At 44.8% G+C, this 21689-nt stretch overlaps 1 non-coding gene across 1 annotated transcript; it reads right to left on the bottom strand.

Annotated features, from left to right (window-relative positions):
• Positions 1–10526: 10526 nt before the first annotated feature.
• TRNAG-CCC (transfer RNA glycine (anticodon CCC)) lies at positions 10527–10599 on the bottom strand. The gene has a single exon. It is a non-coding gene; the product is annotated as a tRNA-Gly (tRNA).
• Between the last annotated feature and the right edge of the window lie 11090 nt (positions 10600–21689).

Here is a 21689-nt window from a genome sequence, read left to right as displayed (position 1 = left end):
CTGATAGAGGGACTTCCCTGGTGGTCTAGTGGTTAAGACTCTGCGCTTCCATTGCGGGGGGGCGTGGGTTTGATTCCTGGTTGGGGAATTAAGATCCCACAAGCCGCACTGCGACCCCCCCAAAAAATGCCAATTGATAGAATATTCTTTTTATATACTTTCTTGAACTTTATTAGCATCAGAAGCCCCCTAAATATTACCCACTAGATGAAGAAACAGGTCACAAGGAGAGGCTTTCTTGTATGTGTATAACATAAATTTATAACCCAAAGTATGCTACTTCATATAGCAGTTTTACAAATATAATTTAAAAATATTCAATAGAAGTTCCTCGAAAGATTTTGGCACAGAAAGCTAAATTCTATGGAAAACTACGCCTTCCTTAAAAATCTGTTTAGGTTGAAATCATGGCATATTATGTTTAAAGCAAGGAAAATAATCTTGACAGTAGAAATAGTGCATTTTTCTTGTTCTGAAATACATTCACATAAATTTTGGAAAACAAGTTGAATTTCCTTGAATACATCCAAGTTCTGAGATTCTTTTGTTTAGAAATTAGCAAATTGGCAAGTGCAAAGTGAACGTTGGGTTGCTTTAAACCAAACGAAATAAATAATCCATGACCCCATCTGAAAGTCTTTGTGAGACAGGCTGACTTTGGAACTTTTAATGTAAGAAGCTATATCACCCATTATTGCTGATAATATTAATCGTTGACTATTAAATGGTCAGTAACAACTGGGCAGGAAGGGAATCATTCTGCTCAGGCAAATCAAAATGCTAAGTAAGCATTTTTGGAGTGCTTAGGTATGCTAGGCATTGGAACAGGGTCTTGAGCTACAAAGATCAAAAGACTCAAAAGCTCTTAACGCTGAGGAAATGTCTTTCCTCAGTGTCTGTCTAGGAAACATACATGGGTCCTGACGTGTCATATGGTACACATGGCTGGGAACACTCACCAGTATCCACCCATTTTCCTACTTATTTTAGGAACATGGCTTCCTTTTTCAGGTTTGCACAATCCTTTTGTTTAGCATTGCTGAGAAGTGAAGTGTCATAGTAATTTTCTAATATTTTGGATGACATGTTTAGTCATTATAGTAGTCAGTGTTCTTCTTACAAACAGAAATTACTCTTTGTATCTGAATACAGGGGATTAGAGGTCTCCCACCTGTCCGATGGGATAGGGAAGGGCAGGGCAAGAAACTCACTGCCAGTCATCTCAGCCAGCGACATGGGAGTGGCTGATCCCCGAGAACGTGAGTGACAGTGCTGTGTGCTTCTCATCCACGCTCTGCTCAGCGTCTGCCTGCTGCCGGCAGAGAGTACCGGCCTCTTCTCTGCTTTGGATGCTTTCCAGGCGGCCCATTCCAAGTCTCGTGGCCCCATTCTCTCCCAGTCAGCACCCTAACTTTTACAAAAGACTCTTGACAAAGTTCACTGTGAGTTCAACTTTCATAGTTATCCAGCCAACAGTAGGATCGTATTTCGGTTTTGATTTTCGGGTATCTCAATCCCATAGCTACAAGAAATAAAAGGTTCTTTTAGGACAGTCTGAAGGGCTCTTCGGTTCTCTGACTTCTTGGGAATTTAAAAGCTTTCCTTCTGTAAGCTGCAGTGTTATGTATTCAGTCAGTTAACCCTAGTCCTTGTTGTCAGGCTTCCTACTAGAACATTCTATTGCAAAAGTAATTTAGTCTTTCAACATTTAGTTCTCTCTAGATACTTAATTCTGGGCAACTAGAAGTGGAAATTTAAGAAATGATTTTGCCACTGCCTGTTGTATACCAAAAGGTCTTACTTTTCACTAGCAATGAGGTTATTACTTCTTTTAAATTCATTTAGATAGCAGAACAAATCCCAGATTCTCTTCTTTGAGGTTCTGTTTTACTGAAACTGCTGCCAATGTTCTAAGAGCCAGAGTTTGGTCATTAAAGCACAAATCACTGTGTATATTTCAAGCATGAAGCATTTTAAAAGAGGAAATTAAAGACCTACAAATCATCTGAAAGGCTAGGGGATCAGAATCAGAGAAGCCATTTCTGAGACTCCCATCCTAAAACACTGAAATGGGTGGATCTTAAGAGCTCACTAAGACACCACTGTGAATCCTATATCTGCTGACTCTCTATGTGAGGGGTTGGCAAACTATGGCCATGGAAAAAATATGGACTGCCACCAGTTTTCGTACAGTGTGTGAACTAAGAACAGACTTATTTTTTTTTAAATGGTTGGAAAAAAAAGCAGAATAATATTTTGTGACATGATGATTGCTTGGAATTCAATTTCTGTGTCCATAAATATAGGTTTATTGGAACATAGCTATACTCACTTGTTTATTTTGTTTATGACCGCTTTTGCTTTACAGTGACAGAGTTTAGTAGTTGTGACAGAGACTGCTTGGCCTGCAAAGACTAGAATATTTACTATCTAGTCCTTTACAGAAAAAGTGTGTTGCTTCTTGGTCTGTGCATCTGACTGCAAGTACTTCTGCCAAATGTGGCTTCTCTTCCTTTCTGCTTCCTGAGTTTAATGAACATGTCTCTCCCTGGCAAATGCTCACGATCGTGTGGGGAAGGTAATGTTGAGAAAGGTCACTCTTGGGTTCTCTGGATTGCAGAGCAGCAGTAATGCTCAGTTGACAACAAACAATTGGGAATAGTCATAGCATGGTTGCTAATCCCCAAGACCACTTTTAGGTTAAATGATTAGCTAGAAGGACTCAGAGAGCTCAAAAAAGCTGTTATATTCACGTTTACGGTTTATTGTAGCAAAGGGATACAGATGAAAGAGGCAGAAGCAAAAGGCTTACGAGGCAGAGTCTAGGAGAGACAAGACAGAGTTTCTAAATGTCCTCTCCCAGTAGACTTACACGACAGTGTTTAATTCTCCCAGCAGTGACACATCACAACACATGTGAAGTACTTTCTGCCAGGGAAATTCAACCAGACCTGGTGTCCATGATTTTTATTGGGGGTTAGTCACGTTGGCATGGTTGATTGCCCACGTGGGTGACCTTATTTACTCAATCTCCAACCCCCCCAAGGGTCAAGTGATTACTGCGTGGCCCACGGCCCCCACTATAACTAAATACACATTGTCAGTATGAGTTACCTGGAGTGGCCCAAGTTCCCAGAAGAACAGGGACCCTCTTATTAGCAGGATGTTGCAAAGCCTTAGAGATTATATCTCTCAGGAACCAGACAAGGACCAAACTTTTCTTTAGAATGTGCAAGATTTGGACAACCCAGGCCTGCTGCGATAATTCTTTATTCCACCCATAGACTCGCTGACATGTGGATCTCTAGGAACCTCAGAGGTTAACCAATTAAACCTCCTTGTTTGTAGATGAAAAAACAGAGGCTTTGGCATCAAATAGATGTGGTTTAAATCCCAGTTTCATTGCTTACAAGCTGTGTGGCCTTGGAAAAGTTATTTGACTTCTTTAGGCCCATTTCCCCCTCACAGATTGACAGTTAATAGGATTATAGTAAGGACTAAGTGGCAAGAAAAATGCTTCAGTCAGATGAGTGGTCACAACATAGTGGGTATAGGCGCGCGAGACATTCCCTTTATCATTCTGATCCCATCTGCAGCTAGTAAAACATCCATACCTCAGCAGAGTTTCCTCAGCCAAGGTGTTCCAACACAGCAGGATGCCAAAGAGATCCGCACATCTGTACATCTGAAGTGGGGGGATTGGAGCGGTTAGAGGAGGCAGAACTGGAGGGACAAGGAGGCAGTGCCTGTGACTCTGGTCCCCGGCCATGGAAGCGGGGCCCGCAGCCCAAGAGAACCAGCAGCAGCAGAGGAGTGGGCACACGTGACCTTGGCCTCCTGGCCACAGTGCCACGCGTGGCCACAAGGAACTAGGCAGCAGCGGTGGCAGGGCCTGTGACCCTGGTCCTTGCAGTCACTGTGGCGCTGGAGCCTCTGGCGTCCCTGCCCATGGCAGCAGCGCCTGTGACCCTGACAGCCCTAGGTACAGAGAAGACACCGCTGACCCTTCTTCCCTGCCCACTCTCCTCCCTTGGCTGCAGTGGCAGTGCCCACAACCCAGGTCACGGGAGAGGTGCCTGCCATCCTGGTGCCTTCCGAGGCGGCATCAGTGACAGCAGCAACACTGGCAGCAGCAAGGCACCCGCAATCCTGGAAGAACAAGCACTGGCAACACCTCTGGCAGAGGGGATGGGGAGCGGAAAGCGCCGATTCTGAGACGCAGCCAGTGGCAAGTCAGGGAAGAGAAACCAAAAGCTTGTGCTGTAGTACCACTTCATGAAAAAAAGAGAGAGTCCTCTACTTGTCAACCTGTTACTTTTTAATATTTCTGTATGTATTTGGCTGCACTGGGTCTCTGTGGAGGCACGCAGGATTTTTAGTTATGGCATGTGGGATCTATTTCCCTGACCCGGGATCAAACCTGGCCCCCCTGCATTGGGAGCACAGAGTCTGGACCACCAGGGACGTCCCCAAGCTGTTCATTTTTACAATCAGAGTAAACAAAGCTTCGCCTAACAAGAAAGATGTTCACTACTTCAAGTGTGCTTTCAGAGAAACAACTTATCAGGCACCATGAAAAGCTACGGTAACACAGTGTCACAAAAAAGAAAGTGACGATTCTCCTGAAACCAAACCTAAAGTCATGAACTATTGTGACCTAATTGGTAGAGAACTTGAAATAGCTGTTGTAAAGAAAGAGAGAGCTACAAGAAAACTCAGAAAGGCAGTTGAGTAAGTTCAGGAGTAAAATTAATGAACAAAAGGAGGAAGTTACGAAAGAGGTTAGGGTTAGGGTTTCAGGGGTAGGGGTAGGGTTAGGGGGTAGGGTTTAGGGTTTGGGTTAGGGGTTGGGGTTGGGGCTGGGGTTGGGGTTAGGGTTAGGGGTTAGGGTCAGCGTCAGGGTTAGGGTGTCGGCTTAGGGTGAGAGTGCTGGCAGGGGAGGTGGCTGTGGTCAGAGGGGAAGCCATTGACGCGTGTGCGTGTGCCCGACCCTGTGTTGGGTGGTTGGGAAGCATCAGTGACCGACTCAGGCTACGTCGACCTGAGCCAACGTTCACACAGTGGGAGATAGACAGCAAACCTTGGAGCAGGTGCCCTCTCTAGGGCGTTAGGATGTGAACAGACACTGTGGGGGGCGTGGAAGACAGGAATGCTGAGGACAGGCAGGGGGAGGCCTTCACCGCGTTACGGGGTGTCGACGTCAGCTGTGCTGAAAAGCTACGTTTACAGCAAGAGCCCTACGTGGGCGTCGCCAGGTGTGTTTGAGGCCAACAAAGAGGCCAGTGTGGGCTATGGTTAGGGTTTTATACTTTTATGTTTAGGTTTAATGGGTAAATGTGTGTTAGGGTTAATATTGGAGGTTAGACTTTACGGGTTCGTTTAGGGGTTAGGTTTTAGGGATTAATGATTAGGTTTTAGGGATCCTGTGGTAGGTTTGAAGGAGAAGAGTTTGGGAGATTGCAAAGACTGGTTGTCAAGGAAAGTGAGCAGATGTGTCCAGGTTGTCAAGGAAACTTCTCCCTGAAACTGAAGGCAGAGCTTGCGGAGCTGGAGTCCAGGGATCTTTTAAAGGGGCTGCGCTGAAGCACCATCACCTGAGTAGTGGTCGCAGCATGGGCTGTGGTTTGAGAAAAGTGTGATGAAATTAAGCCTTATTTTCTGTTACACTTGGGTGGGGATTGGTAAAGCACCCTGGCTTTTAGGGCAGAGGTTTGTTACTGGAGAAAAGTGTCCCCCGCAAAATGGGCTGAGGGTCAACGTGTCTCTGTCCCCTTCATGTGAGAGTCCAGGGCAGGTGGGTGTCAGGGCCCAGGCTCTGTCCACCGTTTCTCCTCCCTGCTTCTGGGTGGAGGGCTCCAACCTGCAGAGGGTGGGGTGGCCATACAGGCACCACACCCTTTGTCCTAGGACACAGGCAGGCCAAGGCCGGCACCACCTCCACCACTTCCCCTTGGTAACACGAGAAACTGCATCCCAGCTTCAAGGGATGGGAAGGCTGGGAGGTGCAGGATAGATAGCCGTCAGCGGGAAAAAGGAAAATGGGTTGTGGGGGCCAGCTGGGCGGTCTGCTGTGAGGGTCACCTGGACGCTAGTGCACCGTCTCTGGGTCCTGTGAAATGTGATTTCACATTAGCCTGAGCTCTTCCGTGCTGAGTGGTTCTGGAAATCCTACAGGAGGTGGTTCACAGCAGGTGAAGCGAATGCTCCCAGTGGAGATGGTGAAGCCGGAGGTCTGCAGTTCAGACTGAAGGTGCTGCTGGGGGTGCACGTGTAGGACAGAATCCTCTCATGTGACTGTAGCTCAGGCATGTTTTACGTGGATGCCATGATGTTACTGCCTAGCATCTATCTTGTGCCTCTCCTCAGGGACCCCTCCTCCATTCCTGAGGCTCCTATAAGTCACACACAGAGGAATGAGCGTAGGCCCTGTCCAGTCTGAGCCCTGGTGGATGGTGAAGTCACAGGCAGTTAGCATTGTGAATTCTCAGGCAGTGGTCCATCTGGGGGCTCTGTGCTCAGGATCACCAGGTAGTTAATGTCTTCCATTTGGTGGTCGTTTTAGCATCTGTAAAACAACTCAGGAAGCCTGCATCCGATACTATTATCCAGGCACTTCAGAGAGGAGCTGCAGCAGAGCATGTGGGGGAGGCCTCTGTCCTGGGAAGTCCCCACAGGGTCCTGCTCGGTCCCAGCAGGTGTCTGGGCTCAGCCACCAGGGCGGTGGGGCTGCCTCCTGGGTGTGGGGAGCCTCAGGGTCGCCGTCCTCTGAGGGGCCTGTTGGCCCCAAGGTGAGATGGGGATGCGGTGGCTGGACAGAGGCGCCTGGCCTGGGCGAGGGGTCCAGGCTGGAAGGGTCACTGGGATCATCGCAGGGAGGAAGAGGAGAGGCCAGGCGGGGGCCGGTGGGTCACAGCAGACTAGGTGCAGGTGACTTTGGTTCTGCTGGAAGCAACTCGGAGCCAGAAGGGAGTGGCCATCAGGGGCTTAGCTTCATCCTCTGGTTCCTTTGCTTATCTGAAGCTTCCCCTCCCCCAGCAAGGAGCCGCCCTCCCACCATCTGCCATTTATCTATGCATTGCTCCTTTCCAAGTTAAGTGTACAGAGGTTTCAGCAATGTTAGCTACTTCACCCTGGAAAGAATGTCATAAAATAAAGCCCACTGTTTATGTACAGTCCATTTTGCCTTTAGCCTACAGGTTCCATTCATTTCCAAAGTTTACTTAGGTCAGCACCTTTTACCCCATCCCCTATGGTAAGTTTTCTCCAAACATTTGTAATGCAGTTAGAGTCTGTCGCATTGTGTATTCCATCCTGCGACACTCCTACATTGTAAATAACTAAATTTGAATAGGTTATGATTGACCCTTGGTCTGTACAATTCTGTGGGCTTAGACAAATGCATAGTGACACGTCTCCATCCTAAAGTGTCACGTGGAACACTTCAAACCCCCACCCCATGATCTGCTTATCATCTGTGTAGCTTTGCCTTTCCTAGAATGTCATAAATGGGGTCATACCGTGTGCAGCCTCCTCAGACTGGGTTCTTTCAGTTAGCAATGTGCATGTAAGATTTACCCACGTCATTCCATAGGCGGATGGTTCATTCCTTTCTACTGATGGGCAGTATTCCATTGCACGTGTCTGGGAGGAAAAACAATGTTCCCTCTACTTTACAAGGTTCTTGGTTGAGACTCCCCCACCCCTATAATAAATGATTACCAGGAGGAAAACAAGTTTAACAGCATGTATACCTCCTATGTACAGGGGGGATACCAAGGAAAACGGAATCACTCCCTGACATGACCAAAGCCATCCCCTTAAAAACCACCTTCAGCTAAAAACAGAAGACATGTGTTGGGGAAGGGGGGAAGCCTGTTATGGCAGGCTATCTTGCAAAGCACTGTAAAGGAGGGTATGATTGTTTGCAGATTTGTCAGGACGTCTCCACTGATAAGTTACTTGAGATTTAATTATCCTATTTCTGATGCAAAGAGGGACACACCCTTACAAATGGAGATTTCTCCATTGTAAAGGTCTTTCACAAAAGGGAAATCACAGTGTTGTGAGATTCTCTCTCTCTTTTTTTAAGCAGACTGAAATCTTCTGCCAGAGAGGCATATTTTGGGGTGACAGTTTCTACTTGCCTTGACATGGATGTACCCCACTTTGCTTATGCATTGATCTGTTGAGGGACATTCTGATTTCTTCAAGGTTTTAGCCACGTGAGTAGAGCTGCTGTGCATAATTGCATCTTTGTTTGCATTTGGATATAGATGTTCAAAGCAGTTGCCTAAATACTGTTTGGATCCCAAGATGAGAGTTTAGCTTTGGAAAAAACTGCTAAGCTGTCTTATAAACTGGCTGAAGTGCGTCCCAGCAGCAATGAGGGAGAGTTCCTGTTGTTCCTCACTGTCTGCAGTTGGTGTTGTCATGTGTTGAGTTTAGCCGTCCTAATAGGTGTGTTGTGATGTCTCATGATTTTAATTTGTAATTCCCTAACAGTATATGATGTTGAGCATGTTTTTGTATGATTTTTACTGTCTTTTTTTTAAATTTTTTTTTTTGCCTGGTGTCTGCTCAGATCCTTACCTTTTTTTTTTTTTTTTAAATGGGGTTGTGTCAGAGGTCTTTGTATATTTTGAGTCCAAATCCTTTCTCAGATATGAGTTTTGCAAATATTTTTCTCCCAGTTGTGGTTTGTCTTTTGCTTTTGTAAATAAGATCTTTGAGGAGATAGCTTTAATTTTATAAACTCCCCAATATTCCTTTTTTCTTTTTTGGATTGCCTTTTTGTGTTGTATGTTAAAACTCAACGTTCATCATCTACAGACCAAACGCATGGTCATGTAGATTTTCTATGTTTATCTCTATAATTTTGATAGTTTTGCATTATAAATGTCTATTAATAAATCTGAGTGAATTTGGTCTACATTCATTTCATTCTGTACTGTTTCAAGGTAATTATTCATTAACTATTTTGGAGAAGTCAAGGGATATTTGACTTAAAATATTTCAGTTTGAATTTCCACAGTTCCATGGATGCAGCAGAACTGCCCTCAGGGGGCGGGGCCTCCCCTGACCTGTGAGGGCGGCTTGGGCTCCCCTCTCCCATTGGCTGGCAGGGAACGCAAAGCCCGCCTCTCTGGTCCGCGGGAATGCGAGTTCTTCCCCGGGACCTGGCTCCCAGCACAGCTGGCGGGAGCCCCGTCTCCTCAGGACCTGCCGCGGCTTCAGCTTTGGGACATGATGGGGTCCGTTTCTCCCTGACAGGACCCCGTCTCCTCAGGACCTGCCGGGGGTGGGGGTGGGGGTCTGTGGCTTCTGGATCCTGTGGGGCTGAGTCCGCGCTGACGCCCGGGCTTCGGGGCACCCCGGGGTGGCGTCCCCGCTGACGGGAGCCCGGTCTCTTCAGGACCTGCCGGGGCTTCAGCTTTGGGACACGGTGGGGTCCATTTCTCCCTGACAGGACCCCGTCTCCTCAGGACCTGCCGGGGGTGGGGGTGGGGTCTTTGGCGTCTGGATCCTGTGGGGCTGAGTCCGCGCTGACGCCCGGGCTTCGGGGCACCCCGGGGTGGCGTCCCTGCTGACGGGAGCCGGGTCTCCTCAGGACCTGCCGGGGCTTCAGCTTTGGGACACGGTGGGGTCCATTTCTCCCTGACAGGACCCCGTCTCCTCAGGACCTGCCGGGGGTGGGGGTGGGGGTCTGTGGCTTCTGGATCTTGTGGGGCTAAGTCCTCACTGACGCCCGGGCTTCGGGGCACCCCGGGGTGGCGTCCCCGCTGACGGGAGCCGGGTCTCCTCAGGACCTGCTGGGGCTTCAGCTTTGGGACATGGTGAGGTCCCCTTCTCCCTGACAGGACCCCGTCTCCTCAGGACCTGCTGGGGGTGGGGGTGGGGTCTTTGGCGTCTGGATCCTGTGGGGCTGAGTCCTCGCTGACGCCCGGGCTTCGGGGCACCCCGGGGTGGCGTCCCCGCTGACGGAAGCCGGGTCTCCTCAGGACCTGCCGGGAGGTGGCGCCGCTGCAGGAAAAGGTGAGGAGACGTGGGGAGCAGCGTCCTGCGCGGGGCTGAGCGCGGAGGGCGTCTGTCCTCAGGGGACCCGGGAGAGGACGACCTGATGGGGAGAGCTGTGGGGTTTCAGTCCGTTCTTGTGTGTGGTAACACGATGGTGTCCAGTGTTGTGCTGGGGTGTGTGGGGTCCAGGGTTCCCAGCACCGTTTATGGAGGGGACTGTCCTTTCCCCGGTGTATGTTCTTGGCACTGTTCTTATGAATTAACCGACCACATACCTGTAAGTGTATTTCTGCGCTCTCTGTTCTGTTCTTCTGGTCTGTGTGCCCATTCCTGTGCCAATTCCACAGTGCTTTTTAGTGACTGTAGCTTCGTAAGGTTGCTTGAAGTCAGAGAGGGAGATGCTTCCAGGCTGTTCTCCTTTTTCATTGTCGGTTGGGCTATTGTGGGTTCCTTTTTTTTTGGTTTGTTTGTTTTGGCTGCACTGTGTCTTTGTGGTGGCATGCGGGATCTAGTTCCCTGACCAGGGATTGAACCTGGGCCCCCTGCATTGGGAGCACAGAGTCTTACCCACTGGACCACCAGGGAAGTCTCTGTTCTAGGTCCTTTGTGGCTCCACACAAGTATTAAGAGTGTTTGTTTGGTTTCTGTGAAATATCTTTGGAATTTTGGTAGTGATTGTGTAAATGTGTACAATGCTTTGGGTAGAATGGACATTTTAACAATATTTTCACCCATGAGCGTGGGATATTTTTCCATTTTTTTGTGTGTCCAGTTTCTTTCATCAATGTCTTACAGTTTTCAGTGTGCAGGTCTTTCAAGTTCTTGGTTAAATTTATTCCTTTTTTTGGGGGGGGGGGATGCAATTGTAAATGGAATTGTTAATTTCTCTTTCTGATATTTTGTTATTAGTAAATAGAACTACAAATGATCTTGCACTTATATTGAACTCATTTTTCAGTTCTGACAGTTTTTTGGTGGTTTTATGTGGAAAACTGGAATTCAGAAATCCCACTCTTTCAAATACATACACGACATCCACAGCATCCCAGATATAGTGGCTACTAATATAATCTTTCTCCGGTCCCTCTTAATACCGTGTGGACTCCTACAAGGGCGATTAGCATCCCCATTTTGGTTGAATTTGGTCTGGGTGAGTCTTGACCCCTATAGCGATGTTTGATGTAATCTCTGATTCTTTGGCATGCTACTGACACCCTTGTATTAAAGTAATTTTCTAGTAAATTTCAAGCGTTTACACTGTAAATAGCAGTAGACAGTTTTCTACATTCACACTAAATATTGCAGTGTGTTTTACCCAAAAAAGGGCCACTCTCCCAGGGAACCAGCATATAACCCCCAAATGAGGAATATTTATGGTTTCCATAGTATAATCCACAGGACCACTTCAGCTTTCACCAGCTGCCCCAACTTTGTGGGCATGTCTTTTTCCATTCCCGTCCAGTTTACTTTTCCTGGAACCATCCCTGGGGCTTTCCCTCATTTTCAAAAACTTCATGGATTTAAAGTGCACAAGATGAGCATGATCTGGGTGGCTTTTTCTGTGTGGCTTCTTTCCCTTAGGATGTTTTCCATGATGTAACGTATCATTTTTTTCATTGTGATTAAGAACAATATAACATTTACTGTTTAAATTGCTTTAAGTATACACTTCTATAGCATTCACTACATTCACACTGTTGTAAAAATATCCTCACCGTTCATCTACAGAACTTTTTCATTTTCCCTAAGTGAAGCTGTAACCAGTAACCACTAACTCTCCTCAACCTCTGGCAGTCTTCTACTTTGTCTTTGAATGTGACTTATGTGGATACCTCATGCTAGTGGAATCATAGAATGTTTTTCCTTTTGTGTCTGGCTTGTTTCACTTAAATAATGACTTCAAGTTTCATTCATTCACATTGTAGCCGGTGTGAGAATTACCTTAGTCCAACACTTTGGGTGTACACCTGGAGTGGAACTGAGGGAGTCTAGATTAATTCTGTGTTAAAGTTTTTGAGGAGCCCCTACTGTTTTCCACAGTGGCGGCACCATTTCACTCCATTCCTTTATATGGCAGGAGAACGCAGCTTATCTACCTATTTGCTTATCCATTCACCTGTTGTTGGACATTTTAATTGTTTTTACCTTGGGTTGTTGTGAACAGTGTTGGTATGAATATTGGCGTACTAGTTTTTTTTGAGCACCTGGTTTCAATTCTTTGGGTATGGGTTGTTGAAACATATGATAGTTACATTTTTATATTATTGAGAAAGTGCCAAAGTTTTGCACACATAGATTACACCATTTTACATTTCCACAAGTAAAGTTTAAGCTTTCCAATTTCTCTCCATGGCTGCCAACAGTTGTTATTTTTATTTGTTTTTAATACAACCATTCTAGTGTGTGCGAAGGTTGTGGTTTTAATTTGCATTTTCATCGTGACGACTCCTGTTTGACATCTTTTCATGTCCTTTGTCCATTTCAAAGAATGGGGTTGTTCCTTCGTTGAGTGGTAAAAGTTCTTGATATATTCTGGATAAAGACTCTTATCAGATACAACGTGACAATATTTTCTTCCATTCTGTGGGCTGTCTTTTAACTTTCTGAATAGCCTCTTTTGATGTACAAAGATATGTAATTTTGAGGAAATTCAGTTTATCTATTTTTTTTCTTTCATTGCTTGAGCTTTCGTGTCAGATGTAAGAAACTATTGCTAAATGCAAGGTCATGAATCCGTTGGTTTATTCCAGAGTACATACCCTTGGTGTCCACTAGGCTAGGGTTTAGGTCTGGGGTTCTAGTCAGTGTCATGGTTTAGGGGTCAGGGTTGGAGCGTCAGGGTAGAGGGTCTAGGGGTCTGGGGTTAGGGTGTTAGGGTTTGAGGTTAGGCTTCTTTATGGTTGGAGTGAGAGTTAGGTTTAAGCATAACTGGCCCCCATTGCATTTCCCTTCTCCTCTCTGAGGTCTTCAGGATGGATTGGGGTTGCCCAGGGTCAGACATGTGTCAGGGAATTAAGCTGGGCCACTGTTGTTCTACCCTCTAGACCTGGGTTCAGAGAGAATGAAATGTCTGTATTTTCTGAGTGTTTAAAATCAAACTCGATGTCAGTCAAGGGTTGTAGAAGGGGTAAAGTCACACATGGTTTCTTCCTGTCGTTCCATCTAGGAAAGGGTGCTAGCCACACTTTGACTGGGCAGCCTCAGGTTTTAGCACAGCCCAGACAGGAGGGCACTCAGTGTGCATGTGTGGGTTTATTCAGGACTGGGTGTGGCAACCTGCCAGTCCCCCGTGCTACCTTCTTGGGGGCTGGTGGGGCCCTTCTGGGACTGCAGGCATCCTTTGTCCCATCTGAGTGGGCATCAATAGATAATCAAGCCTCAGGACAGTCCTTGACCTCTGACCATCTAGACAGGCGTCTGTGGTCCTCTAGCTCAGTGAAGCCTGGGCCATGTCAAGACCCCATGGACAGTGACTGAGCTGACCATGCTGCTGTGCAGTAGAACAGCTGCCTGGGCAGTGTGGGCATTCCTTGGAGATGTTTCAACTACCAACACCCATGTGATTGAGAAAAAGATCTCCCCTCACAAAGCCTCGTAGCCTGGCAAGAAAGGTACTAACCCTCCAAACAATCGAGTGTGACCCTGACACAACAACCACACAGCAGACCGTTGCCCTGCAATCCTTTGTCCTTCCAGTTGTTCAAAACTTTTGACTTTCCTATTCATTAGGAATCCAAGATATGGGAGTAACTGGGCCTCCCAATGGGGGGTTCCCAGTGAGACTGCATTGTCTTGGAGAGCCGTATGCATCCCTGTGGCCTCTGGAAAGCCATCCAATTATGGGTTCCGTGGCATGGAGTCATTCTTGAGCCTCTCATTACTTCATTGCACATGAGTTTCCTTACCATCCTAGCATTTGGTTTCTTCCTTTAGTAAAGGAGAGAGAAGAAACTGGAGAATGAGTGATATTGTTCTCCAGGGATGGGTAATAAATATGGCCAGGAAGCTGGCATGACTCAAGGGCTTTCACCTCTCAGGTGCAGGAATGAGGTCTGTGTGTCTTCTGATGGCAGATGGGCTATTCTGGACCAACCTCTGAGATGTGAGGACCTGATACCCAAGGCAGGAGACTTGAGTTTTCTGCCAACAGCGCTCCTGCTTTTGTAGCAAGTGAAAGCTTCTTGCGGTCTTGGCAGGACGGTGAGAGCACTGGGTGAGTAGCTGCAGCCCCTGTGCCTAAGTGAACCCCTTTCTTCCTTTCCTGTCATAATCTGTGCTGTGCAGTGAGCTGTCATTGATGTAGAATCTGCTGCTTTCTCCAGCCAGCATGTGTTCCCATGCCCAAGTCTATGCCTCAGTTTTCCTTTGGGAATCACATCTCACCTGCTTCCAGTCCAGACAGTTCCAGAAGGATGACCCCATGTTCCACCCAGCTTGGAGATGGCTTTACAATCCACATATAGCCAGTCCCATTTTCCATCTTCTGGTTCCTATGATGGGTCAAGCATGAGAATGTAACCCAAGCCAGGTCACAGGCATTTAAAGTCATGACTTTTCTTGGAACCCAAGAAAAGGAGAAAGTCTTTCTCAGAAAGTGAATGGTGAGTGGTTGTCAGCCTATTGCTTTTGTATCAAGAGAACAGGCTCTCAAGGGAACTTCTCACTTATATTCTTAACTTTGGTCACCTACCTGAGGTAGAGTTTGTCAAGTTTTCTCACAGTGAGGTTAATTTTTTCCATGTGCATACTGTATGTCTTCTTTAGGAGAAAGTCATAATGCAGAACCCACACTTGAGGAGAGAGGAGTTATCTTCACATACTTGATGGACAGCTGAGTGTCTTCCTTTTATTAGAGAATAGTATAAAAACCTTACATGTGGGAGCTAAGTATGCTCAGCTGACAACACATGGAAATACATGCACGTATCCCAGACTATGCATATACACATACAGATTTCTACACGGAAGTATGTGTATCTACATTAGGCTAAAGATACTTTATATTAATGTCTCCAACCTGCTCTGTTATGACATGGATATTGTAACCTTTTCCCTTTGTTTGTCTGTAACTTCCCACTCCAGTGGTAAGAAACCTAGTTTCTACCATTTGTGATTTATTGAATTCAGTGCTTGTTCGTTCGATTCCTGATATACTGGTTCCAGTACTGTTAGCTACTACCCGCCATGGGAAAGAACTTACAGAGTCGGCTGCTTATGTATGGTACCTTTTGCCTCTGGCCTACAGATTTTGTTCATTTCCAAAGGTAACTTAGGTCCCACCACCAACAGTGAGTTTTCTCATACATTTCTAAATCAGTTAGATTCTTTGTTACATTTTCTGTATTCCAATGTTTGACATTCCCATACCGTAAGTAACTAAATTTGAAAAGGTTATAATTGTTGGGTTGCTAAAAAATCTATGGGTGTAGACACATGCATAGTGGCAGGTATTCATCACTAAAGTATGATATGGAATATTTTAACCATATAATCCATACACTGTTTCCAAAATATATGTGTTCCACCTTTTCTACAATATTATATACATGAGGTCATTAGGTGTGTAGCACTTCAGACTGGGTTCTTTCATTTAGCAATAAAGTGTTAGAGTAATTCTTTTTTTATTTCTGTGAAGGAGTTGATTCATTCCTTCATATCTCTGAATACTATTGCATTGCCTTATATGAGAGGAAAAATCATTGCCCCTCTACCCTTCTACATTCTTCATGGAGTCCCACCTTGTAATGAAAGGGAGGTGAACTGGAGAAAAATAGTCGAAAGTGTAATATACAACATGCGTACCTCCTGAGTACTTGAAAGATACCCAGAAAAACTGAGTCACTCCCTGAAATACTGTCCTCAGCTAAGAAGAAACTAGGGACGTTAGGGAATGTAGGAAGCCATGTAACGGAGAGTATTAGGCAAAGCCCAGTAAACAAGGGTGTGTTGTTTATGGAGATTTGCACCCAGGCCCATTCCACTGACAAGCTATTCTTTTCTTTTTTAAATTTATTCATTTATGTATGTATTGACTATGTTGGGTCTTCATTGCTGTACTTGGGCTCTCTCTAGTTGCAGAGAGTGGGGGCTACTCTTCCCTGTGGTGCGTGGGCTCCTCATTCCTGTGGCTTCTCTTGTTGCGGAGCACAGGCTCTAGGCATGCAGGCTTCCGTCGTTGAGGCACACGGGTTCAATAGTTGCAGCTCACAGGATCTAGAGTGCAGCCTCAATAGCTGTGGCACACGGGCTTCGTTGCTCCACAGCATGTGGGATCGTCTTGGAGCAGGGATCGAACCTGTGTCCCCTGCAGTGGCAGGCGCATTCTGAAGCACTGTGCTACCAGGGAAGTCCTGACAAGCATTTTCTGATATTTAGTCATCATTCATTTCCTGGTCCAGAGAGGGACACATCCTTACACATGGAGAAATCCTTAATAAGTGTAAATTTACTTCATAAAAAGGCATTTTTTTACTTGTTTTTCGAAGATTCTCCTGGGTCGGCTGTTTTTAAATCAGTCGAAAATAATCCTTTCGTCAAACGGGCATATTTTGGGGTAGTGTGTTCTCCCCTTGACATGTTTGTGCCCTAATTTGCTTGTGAATTCATCTACAGAAGAACATCCTACTATCTTTAAGTTTTTAGCCATTATAAATAGAGCTGGTGTGCATTACTTGATGGTATTTTTTTTCTGAACACAGTTTTTCAAAGCAGTTATGTAAATAGAAGAGGTACACATTTTGGATCCTGAGGTGAGACTATATAGATTTGGAAAAAACTGCCAACCTGTCTTCCAAAGTCAGTTGTACATACATTCCAGCAGCATGTTGAGTATATGCTTGTATGCTTAGTTACTACCCGTTTCTCTTCTTTGGCCCGGTGTGTGTTTCCATCTGTACCAAGTTTTAATGGGGTTGTTTGTTATAATTTGAGTACAAACCCTTTATCACATATGTGTTTTGGAAATAGTTTCTTCCAGTTCATGGTTTGTCTTTTGGTTTTCTGAATAAGGTCTTTCATAGAGTAGACATTTTTAAGTTTATAAAGCCCACATTATTAATTATTTTTCTTTAGTTGATAGACTTTTGGTGTTGTGTGTTTAAAACGCATCACCAGACCCAAGGTCATGTAGGTTTTCTTTTATCTTCCAGAATTTTTATAGTTTGGTAATTTAAATTTCTGTATGGGCCATTTTGAGTGAATTTTGGTGAAGTTGTAAAGTTTGTGTCTACATTAATTTAATTACATATGGTTTCTAATTAATTGTTCCCTCACCATGTTTTTTAGAAGATACAGTGAGATACTTGGGTCCATTTTAGTTTGGATTTGCAGACTCATTATGTGCAGCAGAACTGCATTTGGGGCGAAGCCTTTGGGTTTGTGAGTGTGGTGCTCCCAGCGCTTCTCTGACGTCCCGCAGGGGGCACTGAACCCACCTTTCTGACCCTCCCTCGGGGCCCAGGTGCATCCTGCACATAGACGTTGCTCTGTGACAAGTGGACAGGAGCTTTGTCTCCTCAGGACCTGTCAGGGCTTAGGTTTGTGCACCGTGGGGCAGTGTCCACACTGACAGGAGCTGGGTTTGCTCAGGACTCACTGGTGAGGACACAGCACAAGAGGAAAAAATGAGGAAGTGGTGAGAAGCTTCCTGGGTGCAGATGACTGCTGGGTGGGTGGGGTGCATCTCCAGGGGAGTCAGGAGATAAATGGTTTAACGTGGAATATTGTGCATTTTTAGTTACTTTTATGTGCAGTGTAGATGGTGACTAGTGTCGTTCTACGGAGCGTGGTGTCTAGTTTTCCTGGCACCTGTTGTTGATGGCTTTGGGTAGAATAAACATTTTAATAAGAATTTTTGTGATGCATGAGCATGGAATATTTTTTTCTACTCTATCTTCACTTTATCAATGCTGTATAATTTTCTGAGCATAGGTCTTTTATGTCCTTGCTTAGATTTATTCCTAAATAGTTTGTTCTTTTTAATGGAATTGTAAATGGGATTTTTTTCTTAATGTTTCTTTCTGATGGTTCATTATTAGTGTATGGAAACAAAGCTGATTTGTGTATATTTATTCCATAGTATTAAACTGTACTGAATTGATTTTTGAACATATTTTTGAAGTAATGTGAATAATTGTAATGCTAAAATCTCACTCTTTCTACTGCATTCCAGGTAATCTACAGGACCCAAGACATGGTGGCTACTAATATTCTCCTTCCACAGTGCATCTTATTACCACGTGGACTTCTACAAGGGAAATAAGAATCACAACTTCGGTTGAACTTGGTCTGGGTAAGTCTTGGCCTCTATAAGAAAGTGTGATGGCTGTCTTATCTGATTTTCTGTTATGGTATTGATGTGGTTGCTTTGAAAAGTAATTCAGTTTCCAGTCATTTACAATGTACAGAACAGTTTCCATAATGACACAGAGTTCACACTTACCCAAGGAACCAGCACATAACCCCGAAATGAGGACATCATGATGTCTGCATTATTATTTATTACACAGGCCCCCTTCAACTTTCACCCGCTGTCCCAACAGTATTTAAATGTCTTGTTCCATCCTGATCCAGTTTTATTTTTCGGGAACCATTACTGATTTTTTCCCTCATTTGGACAACCTTGATGGATTTAAAGCAAACAAGATAAGTATGGGATCTGGGTGATGTTTTTTGTATGGCTTTTTTCACTAGGGATGTTTTTAATGTTCATTTATGTTTTTAACACATATCAGCAGAGCACTTTTTTTTCATTGTCATTAAAAATATAAGACATTACGCTATTTAATTCATTTTAAATGCACAGTTTTGTGGTATTCACTAGCTTCACATAGTTGTACAAACAAGTTAAATGTGTACCTCCTGTGTGCATGTGAGATACAAGGAAACTGAGTAAGTTCCTGAAATGGCCCAAGATATCACCTTAAATACCATTTTCACCTAAAAAGAAAAAAGGAAGGGTATAGTTGTTTCTGTCTACATTTATTTGATTGCATATGGTTTCCAGTTGATTGTTGTGTCACTCGTTTTGGAGAAGTCATGGGATGTTTGGCTCCATTTCAGCTGGAATCTAATTTCAGAGGGTTCTGCAGGCTTGATTGAAGGTTTACAACCTTGATATTGGATCAGGACATCCCGATGGTGTAACTAGTATTAATGGTTTGTTCCACAATTGAAGTTCTGTGTGATATGAGTTCAGACTGGATAAATTCAGGATACTTTCTATATATTTAACATTTGTCCCAGTACGAAAGGACAAGAGAAATAAGGCCTACTGTATAAAAGTGCATTCAAAGTAATTGATGGTATAATGCCAACCTCATTTTTAAAAAATTTAGTTTATTGAAGTATCGTTGACAGAATTTTGTGTTAATTTCTGTTGCAGACCAAAGTGATTCAGATATATATACACACATGCACACACACACACAGCCTTTATCATATTCTCATTTCCATAGAGGTTTATTGCAGAATATTGAATATAGTTCCCTGTGCTGTACAGGCAGACTTTGTTGTTTATCCATTGTATGTATAATAGTTTGCATCTGCTCACCCCAAACTCGCTATCCAACCTTACCCCTGCCTTCCCCTTGGCAACGACAAGTTTGTTTTCTGTATCTGTGAGTCTGTTTGTTTTGTAGATATGTTCACTCCTGTCTCATTTTTGATTCCACATATAAGTGATGTCACATGGTATTTTTCGTTCTCTGACTTACGTCACTTAGTGTGATGATCTCTAGGTCCATCCCTGTTGCTGCAAATGGAATTATATCATTCCTTTTTATGGCTGAGTAGCATTCCACTGTGTGTGTATGTGTGTGTGTGTATAAACACACACTGCATCTGCTTTATCCATTCATTTGTTGATGGTCATTCAGGTTGCTATCATGTCTTGGCTATTGTGAATAGTGCTGCTCTGAAGATGGTGGTGCATGTATCTTCTGTTTTTTTAAAGAGGTCACTTTGAAGTTCAATGATTAGGGCAGATTTCATGAAGAAGTCTCTATTTATGTATGTAATTATATATATATTTATTGGCTGCATTGGATCTTTGCTGCTGCACATGGGCTTTCTCTAGTTGTGGCAAGTAGGGGTCTACTCTTCATTGTGGTGTGCGGGCTCCTCATTTTGGTGGCTTCTCTTGTTGTGGAGTACAGGCTCTAGGCACATGGGCATCAGTAGTTGTGGCACACGGGCCCTATAGTTGTGGCTTATGGGCTTTAGAGCACAGGCTCAGTAGTTGTGCATGGGCTTCGTTGCTCCATGGCATGTGGGATCTTCCTGGAGCAGGGATCGAACCCATGTCCAATGCATTGGCAGGCGGATTCTTAACCACTGTGCCACCAGGGAAGTTCCTGCATGTATCTTCTTTAACTATAGTTTTGCATATATGCTCAGGAGTGGTATGCTTGTTCCTATGGCAACTCTATGTTTAGTTTTTTGAGGAACCTCCATATTGTTTTCCATAGGGACTGCGCCAATGTACATTCTCACCAACAGTGTACGACAGTTTCTTTTCCTCCAAACCCCCTCCAGCATTTGTTATTTGTAGATCATTTTCTTGATGGCCACTGTGACCCCTGTGAGGTGGTATCTCATGGTAGCTTTGATGTGCATGGCTCTAGTAATTAGCGATGTGGAGCATCTTTTCATGTGCCTATTGGCCATCTGTATCTCTTCTTTGGAGAAATGTATATTTAGGCCATCTGCCCATTTTTTGATATTTTTCCCATTGTATGAGCTGTTGGTATGTTTTGGAAATTAGGATCTTGTCAGACACATCATTTGGAAACATTTTCTCCCAAACAATTAGCACAGGTGCTAGGACCACAAGATACCCACATGCATAAGAATACAGTTGGACTCTTACCTCCCCCATATACCAAATCAACTGAAAATGGTTCAAAGGCCTAGATGTAAGAACCAACATTATGAAAAACAAAAAAAAAACCCCAAAACTGATGTAATAAAACAGGAGGATAAATCTTCATGACCTTGGATTTGGCCATCATTTCTTAGATCTGCTACCAAAAGCACAAGCAACAAAAGACAAAATAGATGAATTGGACTTCCTCAAAATTAAAGACAGTTGTGCATAAAAGGAGAAAGGAAAAAGATAATTCACCCTCCAAAACAGCAGAAGATGTTTGTACATCATGTGTCTGATAATGTCTGTAGCCCACCAGCCAAGCCCTGTTCTGGTCCAGTGGAGTGTTTGTGCGGCCCCTCCTGTCCTAGGTGATAAGAGGATTTCAGGCCCCGGAACACCCACAGGGTGGATGGTGGCCATCCTCAGCACCCTGAAGGAGTGAGTGCTGGGTTATTGTGAGCCCAGATTCCTCCCATGACTGAACTCAAAGGCTGAAGGCTTCCGCATGCCTCCAGAAGAAGAGAGCGTGTTTGCAAGTCTTTGAAAACCAAGAGAACAGTCTTCACTTTTTTGAAAAGGGTATCTTATTTCATAGCAGTGGCCGTTTTCAATCTGGCTCACAGGGGTCTCCTTCCTGCTTTATTTCTCTGAGAGTGGCCATGGCAGTTTATCTGTCCCCAATCCCCACACTCCATGACAAGGCCAGTGGGGCATCTCCTGGTGGTGCTGACGTTCTCTGGACAGTGACCCAGACTCGGCCTTGGATGCCCCTGCTTCTCCCCGTCATCCATTCTCATCTCCTTCCATC

This window comes from Hippopotamus amphibius, chromosome X (assembly GCF_030028045.1).
Source record: "Hippopotamus amphibius kiboko isolate mHipAmp2 chromosome X, mHipAmp2.hap2, whole genome shotgun sequence".
Classification (NCBI taxonomy): domain Eukaryota; kingdom Metazoa; phylum Chordata; class Mammalia; order Artiodactyla; family Hippopotamidae; genus Hippopotamus; species Hippopotamus amphibius.
This window is presented reverse-complemented; position numbering and strand designations above follow the sequence as displayed.